The sequence below is a fragment of the Giraffa tippelskirchi genome, chromosome 5, assembly GCF_054371585.1.
Source record: "Giraffa tippelskirchi isolate mGirTip1 chromosome 5, T2T-mGirTip1v1.2.pri, whole genome shotgun sequence".
In the NCBI taxonomy this organism is placed as follows: Eukaryota; Metazoa; Chordata; class Mammalia; order Artiodactyla; family Giraffidae; genus Giraffa; species Giraffa tippelskirchi.
In genome coordinates this window covers 162,067,797-162,079,509 of record NC_137279.1, presented here as the reverse complement: position 1 = coordinate 162,079,509, position 11,713 = coordinate 162,067,797, and the positions used below count along the sequence as shown (strand labels likewise).

Sequence of the window (11,713 nt, the reverse complement as noted above, 5' to 3'; positions counted from 1 at the left end):
GAGGAGAGACAGCAAATTGTTTCTGGATGGAATTTTCCAGACGGGGCCTCGGTCAGAGAACAAATGTGCCTTCTGAATTTTCACTATAATTGTTATTGACCTTTAGTGCAATGAGCAAAATTGCTCTCCTGTACCCCTCCGCCCCCATCCCTTTTTACCAAATTGTTTTCCCTGACTTTTCAAAAATGAAATTTGGCCAGCCCAGCCCCAACTGCCGACTGTGGGAAAACAAAGCAACTCCTTATGGGCCCAAATGGAGCGTTGGCAATTAATCCATTGATCTCAGTAGAAAACCCTATTGTATCAGGGTCCGCCAGGAGAAAGCTGCATCCTGCCCCTCTCCCGCCCTGCACAGAACGTTCATTGAAGTCAACCCCCAAATTGATGGCAGGATATGGCCCTAAAAGCCTCCAAATTAAAGGGGCCCAGAAAATAATGTTGGCTGGGCAGCGGAAGGCAGGGTGGAGGAGGTGGGGGAGAATGGGGGTAGGGGCTGGACTTCCTCTGGAATCCATGGGTATGAGCAAAGTGGCTGGGTGTAGAGTTTCTGGTTGCCCTTGACTCTCCATGCTTTTTAGCTTGCTCTGCAGCCTCAGACCCTCAGATGTCTCGTCTGCTGATTGTCTGGCTTTTTGTTGATGCTGTTGCATGTGTGATCAGTCATGTCCCACTCTTTGTGACCCCATGGACTGTAGCCCTCCAGGCTCCTCTGTCCATAGGATTCTCCAGGCAAGAATACTGGAGTGGGTTGCCTTTCCTTTCTCCAAGGGATCTTCCCATCCCAGGGATCCAACAAGTGTCTCTTGCATTGCAGGCAGATTCTTTACCTTCTGAGCCACCAGGGAAGCAAATAAATGCTAAACAAACATCCAAAGGATGTTAAGCCTTCAAAGAACACCTACAGTACCAGTTTTGTCCTGTTGATGGTATTATTCTCATTTTACAGTTGGAGAAATTGAGGCACCCCAAGATGGAATGACTTGTTTAAAGACACACAAGTAGTTGATTCTGATCCAAAAAGAGTGTAAGCTCTAGGAAAACCAGGATACTTTTTGTCTTATTCAGAGATACAGCTCCAGTGTCTATAGACCTATATCCAAACTGTGTCTAGTATGGTGCTGGACATGTAGATGGTGAGCAAGAAATATTGGTTACATAAATGGAAAAACTGTATTTTTCTCTTTTCTAGGATATGTGGGGCCCTGATTCTTCTCTGCCTGCCTCACTGCTATATTGCAATTTATCTAGTCCTTACATTTTTTTCAGTAATCTTTCTACAAGGATCTTCTGATAAATCCCCCATAAAGTTCAGTTATAGGAGGGAATTGAGTTTCTTCAGACAAATAAAAAAGGTATACTTAACTTTAATCTGAGAACAAGAACCATAATAGTCTTCAAATTTCCCATTCTATCTTGGCTTCCAAGGAGTTCAGAATTAAATTTGGTGCTTAATTTCATATTTTCCTTGAGTTAGACTTTGAGTAGAGTTTTTTCATGATTCTGTGGTTTCAGTTCTTTCTCTGATTCAATTTTTGGATGTAGAGAAGACAGTCTAGTAATAATAGTGCCCACGATGTCTCTAGGACTGTATGTTGTCCAGAGCCTCCTACATGTCCAAGATCTCTACTAGGAAGCCCTATCCAAGCTCAGACTTGACTATAAGTTTCATTGTTCCTCTAGACCAGTAGTTCTCCATTTGAGGTGGGGGTGGGGGTGGGTGATTTTGCCCCTCCAGGGATGTTTGGCAACGTCTGGAGGGATCTTTGGTTGTCACTGGCATTAGTGAACAGAGACCAGGGATGCTGCTTAACCTCCTGCAGTGCACAGGATGGCCCCACAACAAAGAATCATCTAGCACCAAATGTCAACAGTGTCAAGGGTTGAGAAACCTTGATCTATACCTGTGAACTGTCATGAAGCATCTCATGGAAAGAACTTCACCATTTTTTCCTCTTTTCTTGGCTGAGAGCACTCAAGGAAAGCCTTTGGCCAGGCTTCCCATATGTTCTCTTCTGAGCAGACTACCTACCCCCATCCCACCACCCCCAGCTTCTGTCTTGCTTACACATGAGAGGGACCCAGACAAATGAGGGCCGCATCTTATCCATCTTCTGATCTTTCATTTTTGCACAGTTTTTGTAGCATGGAGACTTTTCTATTTAAGGTACAAGGTGATCTCACATCTTTGGCACTGAGAGAAGAGAGATAATTTCAGAATGAAATAATTTTCTTTTTCTGATTGCCTTCAATTACACAGTTCCAAAGAGGAAGTTAATAAAAATATAGCTCCCCAGAGATCTGGACTGATAAGTTTTAAACAGAGCTTGGATATTTTTGCTGTGTTAGCATCATTGTGATGCAGGCATTCCCCATGTCCGCTTCTGCTATCCTGTGTTCTCTTAGCTGACTATCAGTAGCAGCAGCCCTTTGGGCCAAGGGACAATTTTACTGCCAACAAGCTAGATCCATCCTGGCACTCTCACAACCTCTAAGCTATAATTTTTCTTCCTCACATCAAGCTGTCTAGTCTAAATTCCTGGGCATCTGCCTTACTTTCCCTGCTTGACACCTCAGGTCTTCCTGGGGCAAAAGTTAGACTTGAACTGAAGCCTCATGAGCTGGAACCCTGCTGCCCAGTCTCTTTTCCTTGATGTGGGCAGAGAGAGGGAAGGGGCTGGTCCTCCTTTCCCTACTCATCCTCCGCTGACTGGGTCCTTCCTGCCATGAACCATGAATGGGATGGTTTCCATGGTTCCATGTAGTTACCACCCATCTGATTTTCAGCATTACTTGTGACTGTGTCCCAGTGAGGGATGCTACCTCCTTGGTACTGCTATTGGGAGAGGTGAGTTCAGGCTCACTTAATCAAGTAGACACCAATTCATTCCAGAGCATTTAACATTTTGGGCAAAAGTACTGTATGCCAAGCACTATGCCCATTGTTGGGCTCACAAGATTAGTAATTTCCCATCACTTGCTCACAAAGAGAACAACTGGAAACATACGTAAATGTTGTGATTGAAGTGAGCACAGGGGATTGGTGCCTGGGGGGAACCCATCTCAGGCTGGAGACTGTGGTCAGGGAAGCCTTCCTGGAGGAGGAGATGCCTGAGCCAGGTTTTAAACGGCTTCTATTGGCTCAACCTGGTGGCTCAGTGGTAAAGAATCCACCTGCAATGCAGGATCTGTGGGAGATGCGGTTTGATCCCTGGGTCAGGAAGATCCTCTGGAGCAGGGCATGGCACCCCGCTCCAGTATTCTTGCCTGAAGAATCCCATGGAGACAGGAGCCTGGTGGGCTACAGTCCGTAGGGTTGCAAAGAGTTGGCCACGACTGAAACGACTTAGCTCACATTGGCTCAGCCAGATCTTCTAGTTGGTCTAGTTTCCCCAGCAACTGTGTCACACTGGTTGTCTTCCTCCTCATTCTTCTCAGCAATCACTCCCGACAACATCTGTGTTACTATACTTGTGGTGGTTCTTTATTCCTAGACCAAAAAATAAATTAAAACGAGAGTGGTGGACCCCTTGATTTGGGGAAACTTTCCATTGGAGGTTATACCCCAGCTTGTGAGAAAGTTGTGGATCTCAAAGATTCAACCTGGGGTGACTTCAGGTCGGTAGCCAACAGCTTCAAGGAGCTCACTGTTTCTTGTTAGAAGCAGCTGTGGGGGTGGGGTGGGGCCACCACACCTGTCAATCAGCTCCAGCCCTGCACCCCATCAAAGAAACCAGCCCGGAGAGGCCAAACCAGGAGGCAGAGTGGTTTTTTAATGTATAGGATAAAGGGACTTTTAAAATATTTATTTATTTATTTGGCTGCAGCCCGTCTTAGTTGCGGCACATGGGATCTTTAGTTGTAGCGTGTGGTATCTAGCTCCTTGACCAGGGATTGAACCTGGTTCCCCTGCATTGGGAGTGCAGAGTCTTAGCCAACGGACCACCAGGGAAGTCCCAGATACAGTATTTTTGAATCTTCTCGCCAGCTCTGAGAGATGGAGGTAATTGTCCCCATTACCTGGCTGAAGAAACTGAGAGTCAGATGGGTTGACTCACTTGCTAATAAATGCAGAAGATAGGCTGCAAAAGCAGGGCTTTTCAGTTCAAATCTGCTTCCTTCACACCACCCCATTTCCTTTGCACAGCTGAGACTCCACAACCAAAGAAGAGCAAAGCAGAGCCCTGCTCTAGATTCCCCTTGGGCTTGCTTTTCACCGGGTTGCTTGGGAAATGAAACAGGACCAGAACAGAGCTCACGTGCTCTGTTATGTCACATCTCTTTCCCCCAAGATCTCAGAGGCCTGGGTCCATTTATCTAGATACTCAAATTCTCAACAGGGGCGTTAGATAGACGCTGGAGAGGGAAATGCTGTTTTGGAAAGAATGAAACCATTCTTGCAGTGTTTATATTCAATTCCGGAGACCTGGTTAGACAAATATTTTTAACAAACGGAAGGAAGAGTAACTATGGACTCACAAAATGTGGGCTGCTCATCGCGGGGAACCTTTGCCCTGGGAGTCTGTTCCCAGGACAGGGCATGTGCAGCCCCAAATGGCCGTTAGAAGATGAAAGGGAATCTTTCAACATTTCCTCCCATTGTCTGAGCTTTCTCCCTGCTTTGTCACCATAACATGCTTTTTTTGAATTCCATTAACATGAAGTTTTTCCCTCCCCCAGAAACAATTAAAAAGAGGAGTTGGCAAAGCCAGCCAGGAAAGACCTGTGGCTCACTCCTAAGTGAGTAACCGTCATGTGTCTTGGAAAGGTTTGCTGCTTCCAATCAAAGAGATTGGAGCTTGAAGAGGAAAACACAGACGTATCCTCTCTACTGACTGCAAGATGTTCTTTAGACTCTCCAGTGAGGCGCTGGGAGGGCTGAATATGACCCGGGGACCAGAAGACCTAGGCCCAGTCTAAATAGGAAGCTTTAAGCACTGGCAACTCCATTTAACTAATAAGGTAACTAACAACTTCAATTGGCTACTACATTTGTATATGTGTATGTGTGAAGCAGTCATTTGTAAGTAGAAGAAAAGGGTACTTGATTGAGGCTATTTGTCTAATAATGTGGTTTTCATCATTGATCTAGTACTAATCAGGATGATATATATATATATATATATATATATATATATATACACACACACACACATATATATATGACTATATAGAATATATATGTATATTTTCAGTGTAAAATAAGTCTATCATTTATAAAGTACTTGTATTCTGGATACTTTGTGATATTATCTTTTATATTATACTTTATTATATTATTACTTTGTGATATTATCTTGGTTAAATCTTATAACCATATTATGTAGTAGGAATTTTTTTCCAAAGGTCCATATAAGGAATTAAGGCTAAGAGATCTAGTCAGTAGTGGAGTTAGAATATTTTTTTAAGAGCAGTTTTAGATTTACAACAAAATTGAGAGGAAGGTACAGAGGTTGCTAGTAATAGCCCTGCCCCTACACATGCATAGCCCCCTGCCAACATCAGTCATCAGAATGGTAGGTTTTTTACCAAGGACAAACCTACATGGACTCATCATTGTCACCCAAAGTCCTTAGAGTTCACTCTTGGTGTTGTACCTTCTATGCATTTGGGCAAATGTATAATGATTTATGTCTTTCATTATAATATCATACAGAGTATTTTCAGGACCCTAAAAATCCCCTGTGCTCTCTCTATTCCACCTCCTCTTTCTCCTCACCCTTGCCTACTCCGGCAACTAGTAATCTTTTACTGGTCTCCATTGTTTTACTTTTTGTAGAATATCATATAGTTGTAATCATAGTGTGTAGCCTTTTCAGATTGACTTCTTTCACTTAGTAATATGCATTTAAGTTTCATTCATGTCTTTCCATGGCTTGATCGCTCATTTCTTTTCAGCACTGAGTAATATTCCATTGTCTGGATGTACCACAGTGTATTTATCCACTCATCTACTGAAGACATCTCAGTTACCTCTAAATTTTTTTTGCAATTATGAATAAAGCTGCTATGAGCATCCATCCATGTGCAGGTTTGTGTGTAGACATAAGTTGTCAGCTCCTTTGGGTAAATACCAAGGAGTGTGATTGCTGGATCATTCAGTAACAGTATGTTTTGGTTTTATAAGAAACTATCTAACTATCTTCCAAAGTGACTGTACCATTTTGTATTCCCAGCAGCAATGAATGAGAATTCCTGTTGCTCCACATCCTCACTAGCATTTAGTATTGTCAGTGTTCTTGATTTTGGCTGTTCTAATAGGTGTGCAGTGGTATGTCATTATTTTAATTTGCATTTCCCTGATGACGTATGATGTGGAGCATCGATTCATATATTGGGTGGGCCAAAAACTTCATTTGAACTTTTTCATAAGTTGTTACAAAAACCCGGATGAACTTTTTGGCCATCCCAATACTTATTTGCCATATGTATATCTTTTTTGATGGGCTTCCCTGGTAGTTCAACTGGTAAAGAATCCGCCTGCAACACCGGAGACCCCAGTTTGATTCCCGGGTTGGGAGGATCCTTTGGAGAAGGGATGGACTACCCACTTCAGTATTCATGGGCTTCCCTGGTGGCTCAGATGGTAAAGAATCTGCCTGCAATGTAGATTAGACCTGGGTTTGATCCCTTGGTTGGGAAGATCCCCTGGAGGAGGGCATGGCAACCCACTCCAGGATTCTTGCGTGGAGAATCTCCATGGACAGAGGAGCCTGGGGGACTACAGTCCATAGGGTCGCAAAGAGTCAGACGCAACTGAGCAACTAAGCAGAGCACAGCACAGCATCTTCTTTGGTGACCTCTCTCTTAAAATTGGGCTTGTTTTCTTATTGTTAGTTTTAAGTGTTCTTCATATATTTTGTAAAATAGTCTATTACTAGATGTGTCTTTTACAAATATTTTCTCCTAGTCTGTGGCTCATTCTTTTAACATTGTCTTTCACAGAGCAGAAGTTTTTACTTTTAATAAAATTCAGCTTATCAATTATTTCTTTCAAGGATTTGTTTTTGGTCCTGTATCTAAAAAGGCATGACCATATTCAAAGTTATCTAGGTTTTCTCCTATGTATTTTCTAAGAGTTTTATAGTTTTGCATTTTACATTTAGATCTGTGATCTACTTTGAGTTAATTTTTGTGAAGGAGTTTGTGTAAAGATTCTTCTTCTTTTTTTTTTTTTTTAGCATATGGATGAATGGCCAGTTGTCCCAGCACCATTGGTCGAAAAGATTGTCTTTGTTTCATTGTATTCCCTTGGCTTCTTTGTCACAGATCAGTTGATAGTATTTATGGGGATATATTTCTGGGATCTCTGTTTTGTTCCATTGATCAATTTGCAATTCTTTTACCAATACCATACTGTCTTAAAGACAGTATTATAGTAAGTTTTGAGGTTGGGTAGGTTCAGTCCTTCAATTTTGTTCTCCTTCAATACTGTGTTGGCTCCTCTGGGTCTTTTGCCTTTCCATATAAACTTTAGAATCAATTTGTTGGTATCTATGAAATAACTTACTGGGATTGTGATTGGAATTGCACTGAATCTGTAGCTCAAGTTGGGAAGAATTGACATCTTGACTATATTTTGTCTTCCTATCCATAAATATGGAGTATCTCTCCATTTATTTAGTTCTTCTTTGATTTCATTCATCAAAGTTTTATGGTCTCATTTAGATCTTTTACATATTTTGTAAGATTTATACCTAAGTATTTCATTTTCTTGAGTACTAGTGTTTTTAATTTCAAATTCCACTTATTCATTCTTGGTATATAGGAAAGGAGCTGACTTTTATACATTAACTTTATATCTGCAACTTTTCTATGATTGCTTAATAGTTCCAGGAGTCTTTTTTCTTTTTCTTTTTTGTTACTTATTCTGAATTTTTTACTTAGATGATCATGTCATCTGCAAACAGTTTTATGTCTTCCTTCCCAAACTGTGTACTTTTAAATTTCTTATTCTTGTCTTATTGCATTAGTAAAGACTTCCAGTACGATGTTAAATGGAGCAATGGGAAGGGACATCCTTGCCTTGTACCTGATCTTAGTGGAAAAATTTCAGTTTCTTGTCATTAAATATGATGTATAAGCTGTAGGATTTTTGTAGATAGCCTTTATCAAGTTGAGAAAGTTCCTGTACATTCCTAGTTTACTCAGTTTTTATCATGAATGGGGTTTTAAATTTTTTAAAAATTTTATTGGAGTATATTTACAATGTTGTGTTATTTACAATGTTGTGTTAGTTTCAGGTATATAGCAAAGTGAATCAGTTATACATATATCCACTCTTTTTTAAGATTTTTTTTTTCCCATATAGGCCATTATAGAGTATTGAGGAATTCCATGTGATATACAGTAGTTATCTATTTTATATATAGTAGTGTGTATATAGCCTGGTGGGCTGCAGTCCATGGGGTTGCAAAGAGTCGACATGGATGAACACTGCACAAGAGGAGGAAGAGTGTATATATATCAATCCCAGTCTCCCAATATATCTCTTTTCCTTCTACCCCTTTGACAACCATAAGTTTGTTTTCTATGTCAGTTACTCTACGTCTGTTTTGTAAATTCATCTGTACCCTTTTTTTAAAAAAAAAGATTCCACATAATAAGCAATATCGTATTATATTTGTCTTTCTGTGTCTGACTTACTTCACTCAGTATGACAATCCCTAGGTCCCTTCATGTTCATGAATAAGTTTTATTATAAGTTGGATTTTTTCAAATAGTTTTTCTTCCTCTATTGATATGATTATGTGATTTTCCTTTTTTAGTTTGTTGATACAATGGATTATATTAAATGTTGAACCAGCCCTGCATATCTGGAATAAACCCTACTTGTTTGAATTAGGATTCTGCTCTTTCTGATTCAAAAGCCACTCCTCCAACCACTGCATTTCAAACATCCCTGTGATCTCTAATGCTCACATTAGTATTTAGCATGCCCAGTCTTGTAGTCATTCATACATTCAGTCAAGGAACTGTCAGATACTATTCTAAATAGGAAGATTCCAAGTTGTAGAAGATGGTCTTTACCAGTTATCTAAAATTTGTGAACTTCACATATGTTTAAAATTTGTAAATGGAAATATTAATATTTACCTGAAGATTTATTTGGGAGGATTACTTGAAATACATGTGTGTAAAACATCTCAGATTGTGCTTGGCATGCGGTAGGTGTTCATATAAGATTCTTGGCACACTCAAACTGGTCAATTTGAGAAGAATAATTATTTAAGGAGTTACAGACAGGGTTAGAGAAAGCAGTGAAGGACAGTGCTCAATCCTATCTAGCACTACCTAGCTAGATAGGGCTAACAACAGAAGGGGGATTTTACTGTCCTCAGGCCTAAAGGAGTGAGAGAAAGGACCAGTTATGCAACTAGAAGGCGTAGCCATATAGAGAGGGCCACTTTTCAGGAGCTGTGGCCTTTGGTAGAGGAATATCATTAACCCACAGCCACCTGACACAGAAGGAGCTAGGGGAGCCAATATCCGAACCTCACTCTCCTCTCATTTCCTGATCTCCTTCTGGTGGTTTCCACTGGCCAAATCCAGCTGAAAGCCAGAGCACAAAGGAGCCAACTGATGTTCTTTCTAAGGTCAGCCTTCTTGGGCAGAGAGTCAGGTGAGATATGGGGAAAGTAGATCTGGATGGGCAAATGGAGAATCTCCAGCAGAACATATTGAATCCAAATTCCCACTCTGAAATCGTTTCCGGTCAAATCAACATCCGCAACACAGGGAAGAGTCTATTACAGTAGGTTTGAGCTGAATGAACTGCCACTGCATATTTGTCACAACCTGTGGTGGTTCTCTAGTGTCTAACAAAATGTAGACTCCAAGCAGGCCTTAAAGATCTGCTATAATGGGACTTGGATCGTGTTGAGTCTTCCTCTCACTTGATATCGTGATTGATGTTGATGTTGTGACCAAACTGAATTGCTCACCGTAGCAATCACGTAAGTCATAAGCCCTGTCATGACTCCATGCTTTGGCTGAACTGCTTATGACAGCCCAGCAGGCCCTGGCCTCTTGCCATCGCCCCTGCTTTTCCAGGTCTCAGGGCACATCCCACTGCTCCCAGCCCCCTTATGATCTTAGGATCATTTTTCCTTTGCTTCTGCAGTTTGGCGCCTGCTTGTCATGATAGGATATGCTCCATTTAACAAATATTTAGCTCCACAAACACTGAATACCCCTTGGGCTCCTGGCCCAAAACAAAAAAGGAACTATGTGGGGAATTAGGACTGGTCTTGCCCCTAAGGAGCTCATGTTCTTCCCAGAATTAGAACTCTCCTGTTACTTGGCCATCTTCCTTCTAGACTGTGGGTGTCTTGAGGACAGGGAATCTGTTTAATTCTCTGTACTTCCATTGCTTAGCAACTGTACGGCACAGGAGTCCTTCAGAAAATGTGAAGCCATAGAAGAAACAAGGATGGAAAGAGGGAGGAAGGAAGGAAAAAAGAAATGAATTAATTTATTCCACAATGATTTGCTAAGTGCTTACAATGTGCCAGGCCCTGATATAGAGTGAATAGCACAGATTACATACATGGAGGGTGTGTTTGTGTGTGTGTGCACACACATGTGCATGAAGGCTGAGGAATTGGTGTTGAATGCCTGCAGAGTCCTGAGGACAAATCAGAGGATGCTCTCTCGACTTCAGCTTTCTGAACTGAAGCTTTCATAATCCAGACGAGAGAAGAGAAGGGATCTGTTTCAATGTCCGACTGAGTGATTGAGGGATGGTGTGAGAGGACTCTTCAAACAGTTTTGAAAGAAGGTGATTTTTTGCAAATGAGGGCTTGTCGGCATATGGTATTTGGATGATATAATTTCTTTAATTGAAAGTGTTATCTTAACCAGAGAGTTTTGCAAAACCCCAAAACAAAGACATCTGTTGCTGTTTTTGTTCTTTTCCCCAGCAAACAATCTGGTGGTGAAAAATAGGAATGACTAAATGGAACGCCAGAGAAAATTGTGGACATGAAAAACAAACCCCTACATCTTTAAAAGGTGGGCAGTTAATCAAGGTACAAGGCAAGCAGCTTGTCACAAGAGCCTTCATGTGACATCTTGGGTCCTGATAGCTCTACTTCTTTATATATCAATAATTATTAAGAAAGAACCAAGGGGATGGGTTTGTGGCAAATTTAACGCATTTCTCTGTTGTTTGTAGACTTTAACTATCAGCTCTGTGCTGCTGCTGCCTTGGCTTTGTCTCCAGGCAGAGACCCTTTGATCCACTGGTCTCCTGGACATCTCTTCCTGATGCACCTCAAACTCAGGTGATTAAAACTGACCTCGTCAATCCACCAGAACAGCTTCTCATGAATTCTCCATTTTGGGGAGTGCCGCACCACTTATTCAGTCCCTCAGGACCTTTCCCCCTCCTGGAGACCAGCACAAGCTGAAATCAAGAAGCATGGCTTCCCTTGGAAAGATCCTCCCCTCTGCTCCCTTTTCCTCACCCCCACTACCACAGCATCCCTCCCTCAGATCGTTGTCATGGCCCTGCCTCGCCCCAGGCTTGTATCTCACCTTGACCCCTGAATCAGTCAGGCTCATGGCAGGAGGCAGGAGAAGGCAATGGCACCCCACTCCAGTACTCTTGCCTAGAAAATCCCATGGATGGAGGAGCCTGGTAGGCTGCAGTCCATTGGGTCGCTAACAGTCGGACAGGACTGAGCGACTTCACTCTCACTTTTCCCTTTCATGC

At 41.8% G+C, this 11,713-nt stretch overlaps 1 long non-coding RNA gene across 1 annotated transcript; it reads left to right on the top strand.

Moving 5' to 3' along the window:
- Window positions 1–317: 317 nt before the first annotated feature.
- Window positions 318–10,067, top strand: LOC145505046 (uncharacterized). Its single transcript, XR_014052753.1, has 2 exons — window positions 318–691; window positions 6,705–10,067. It is a non-coding gene; the product is annotated as an uncharacterized LOC145505046 (long non-coding RNA).
- Window positions 10,068–11,713: the final 1,646 nt, after the last annotated feature.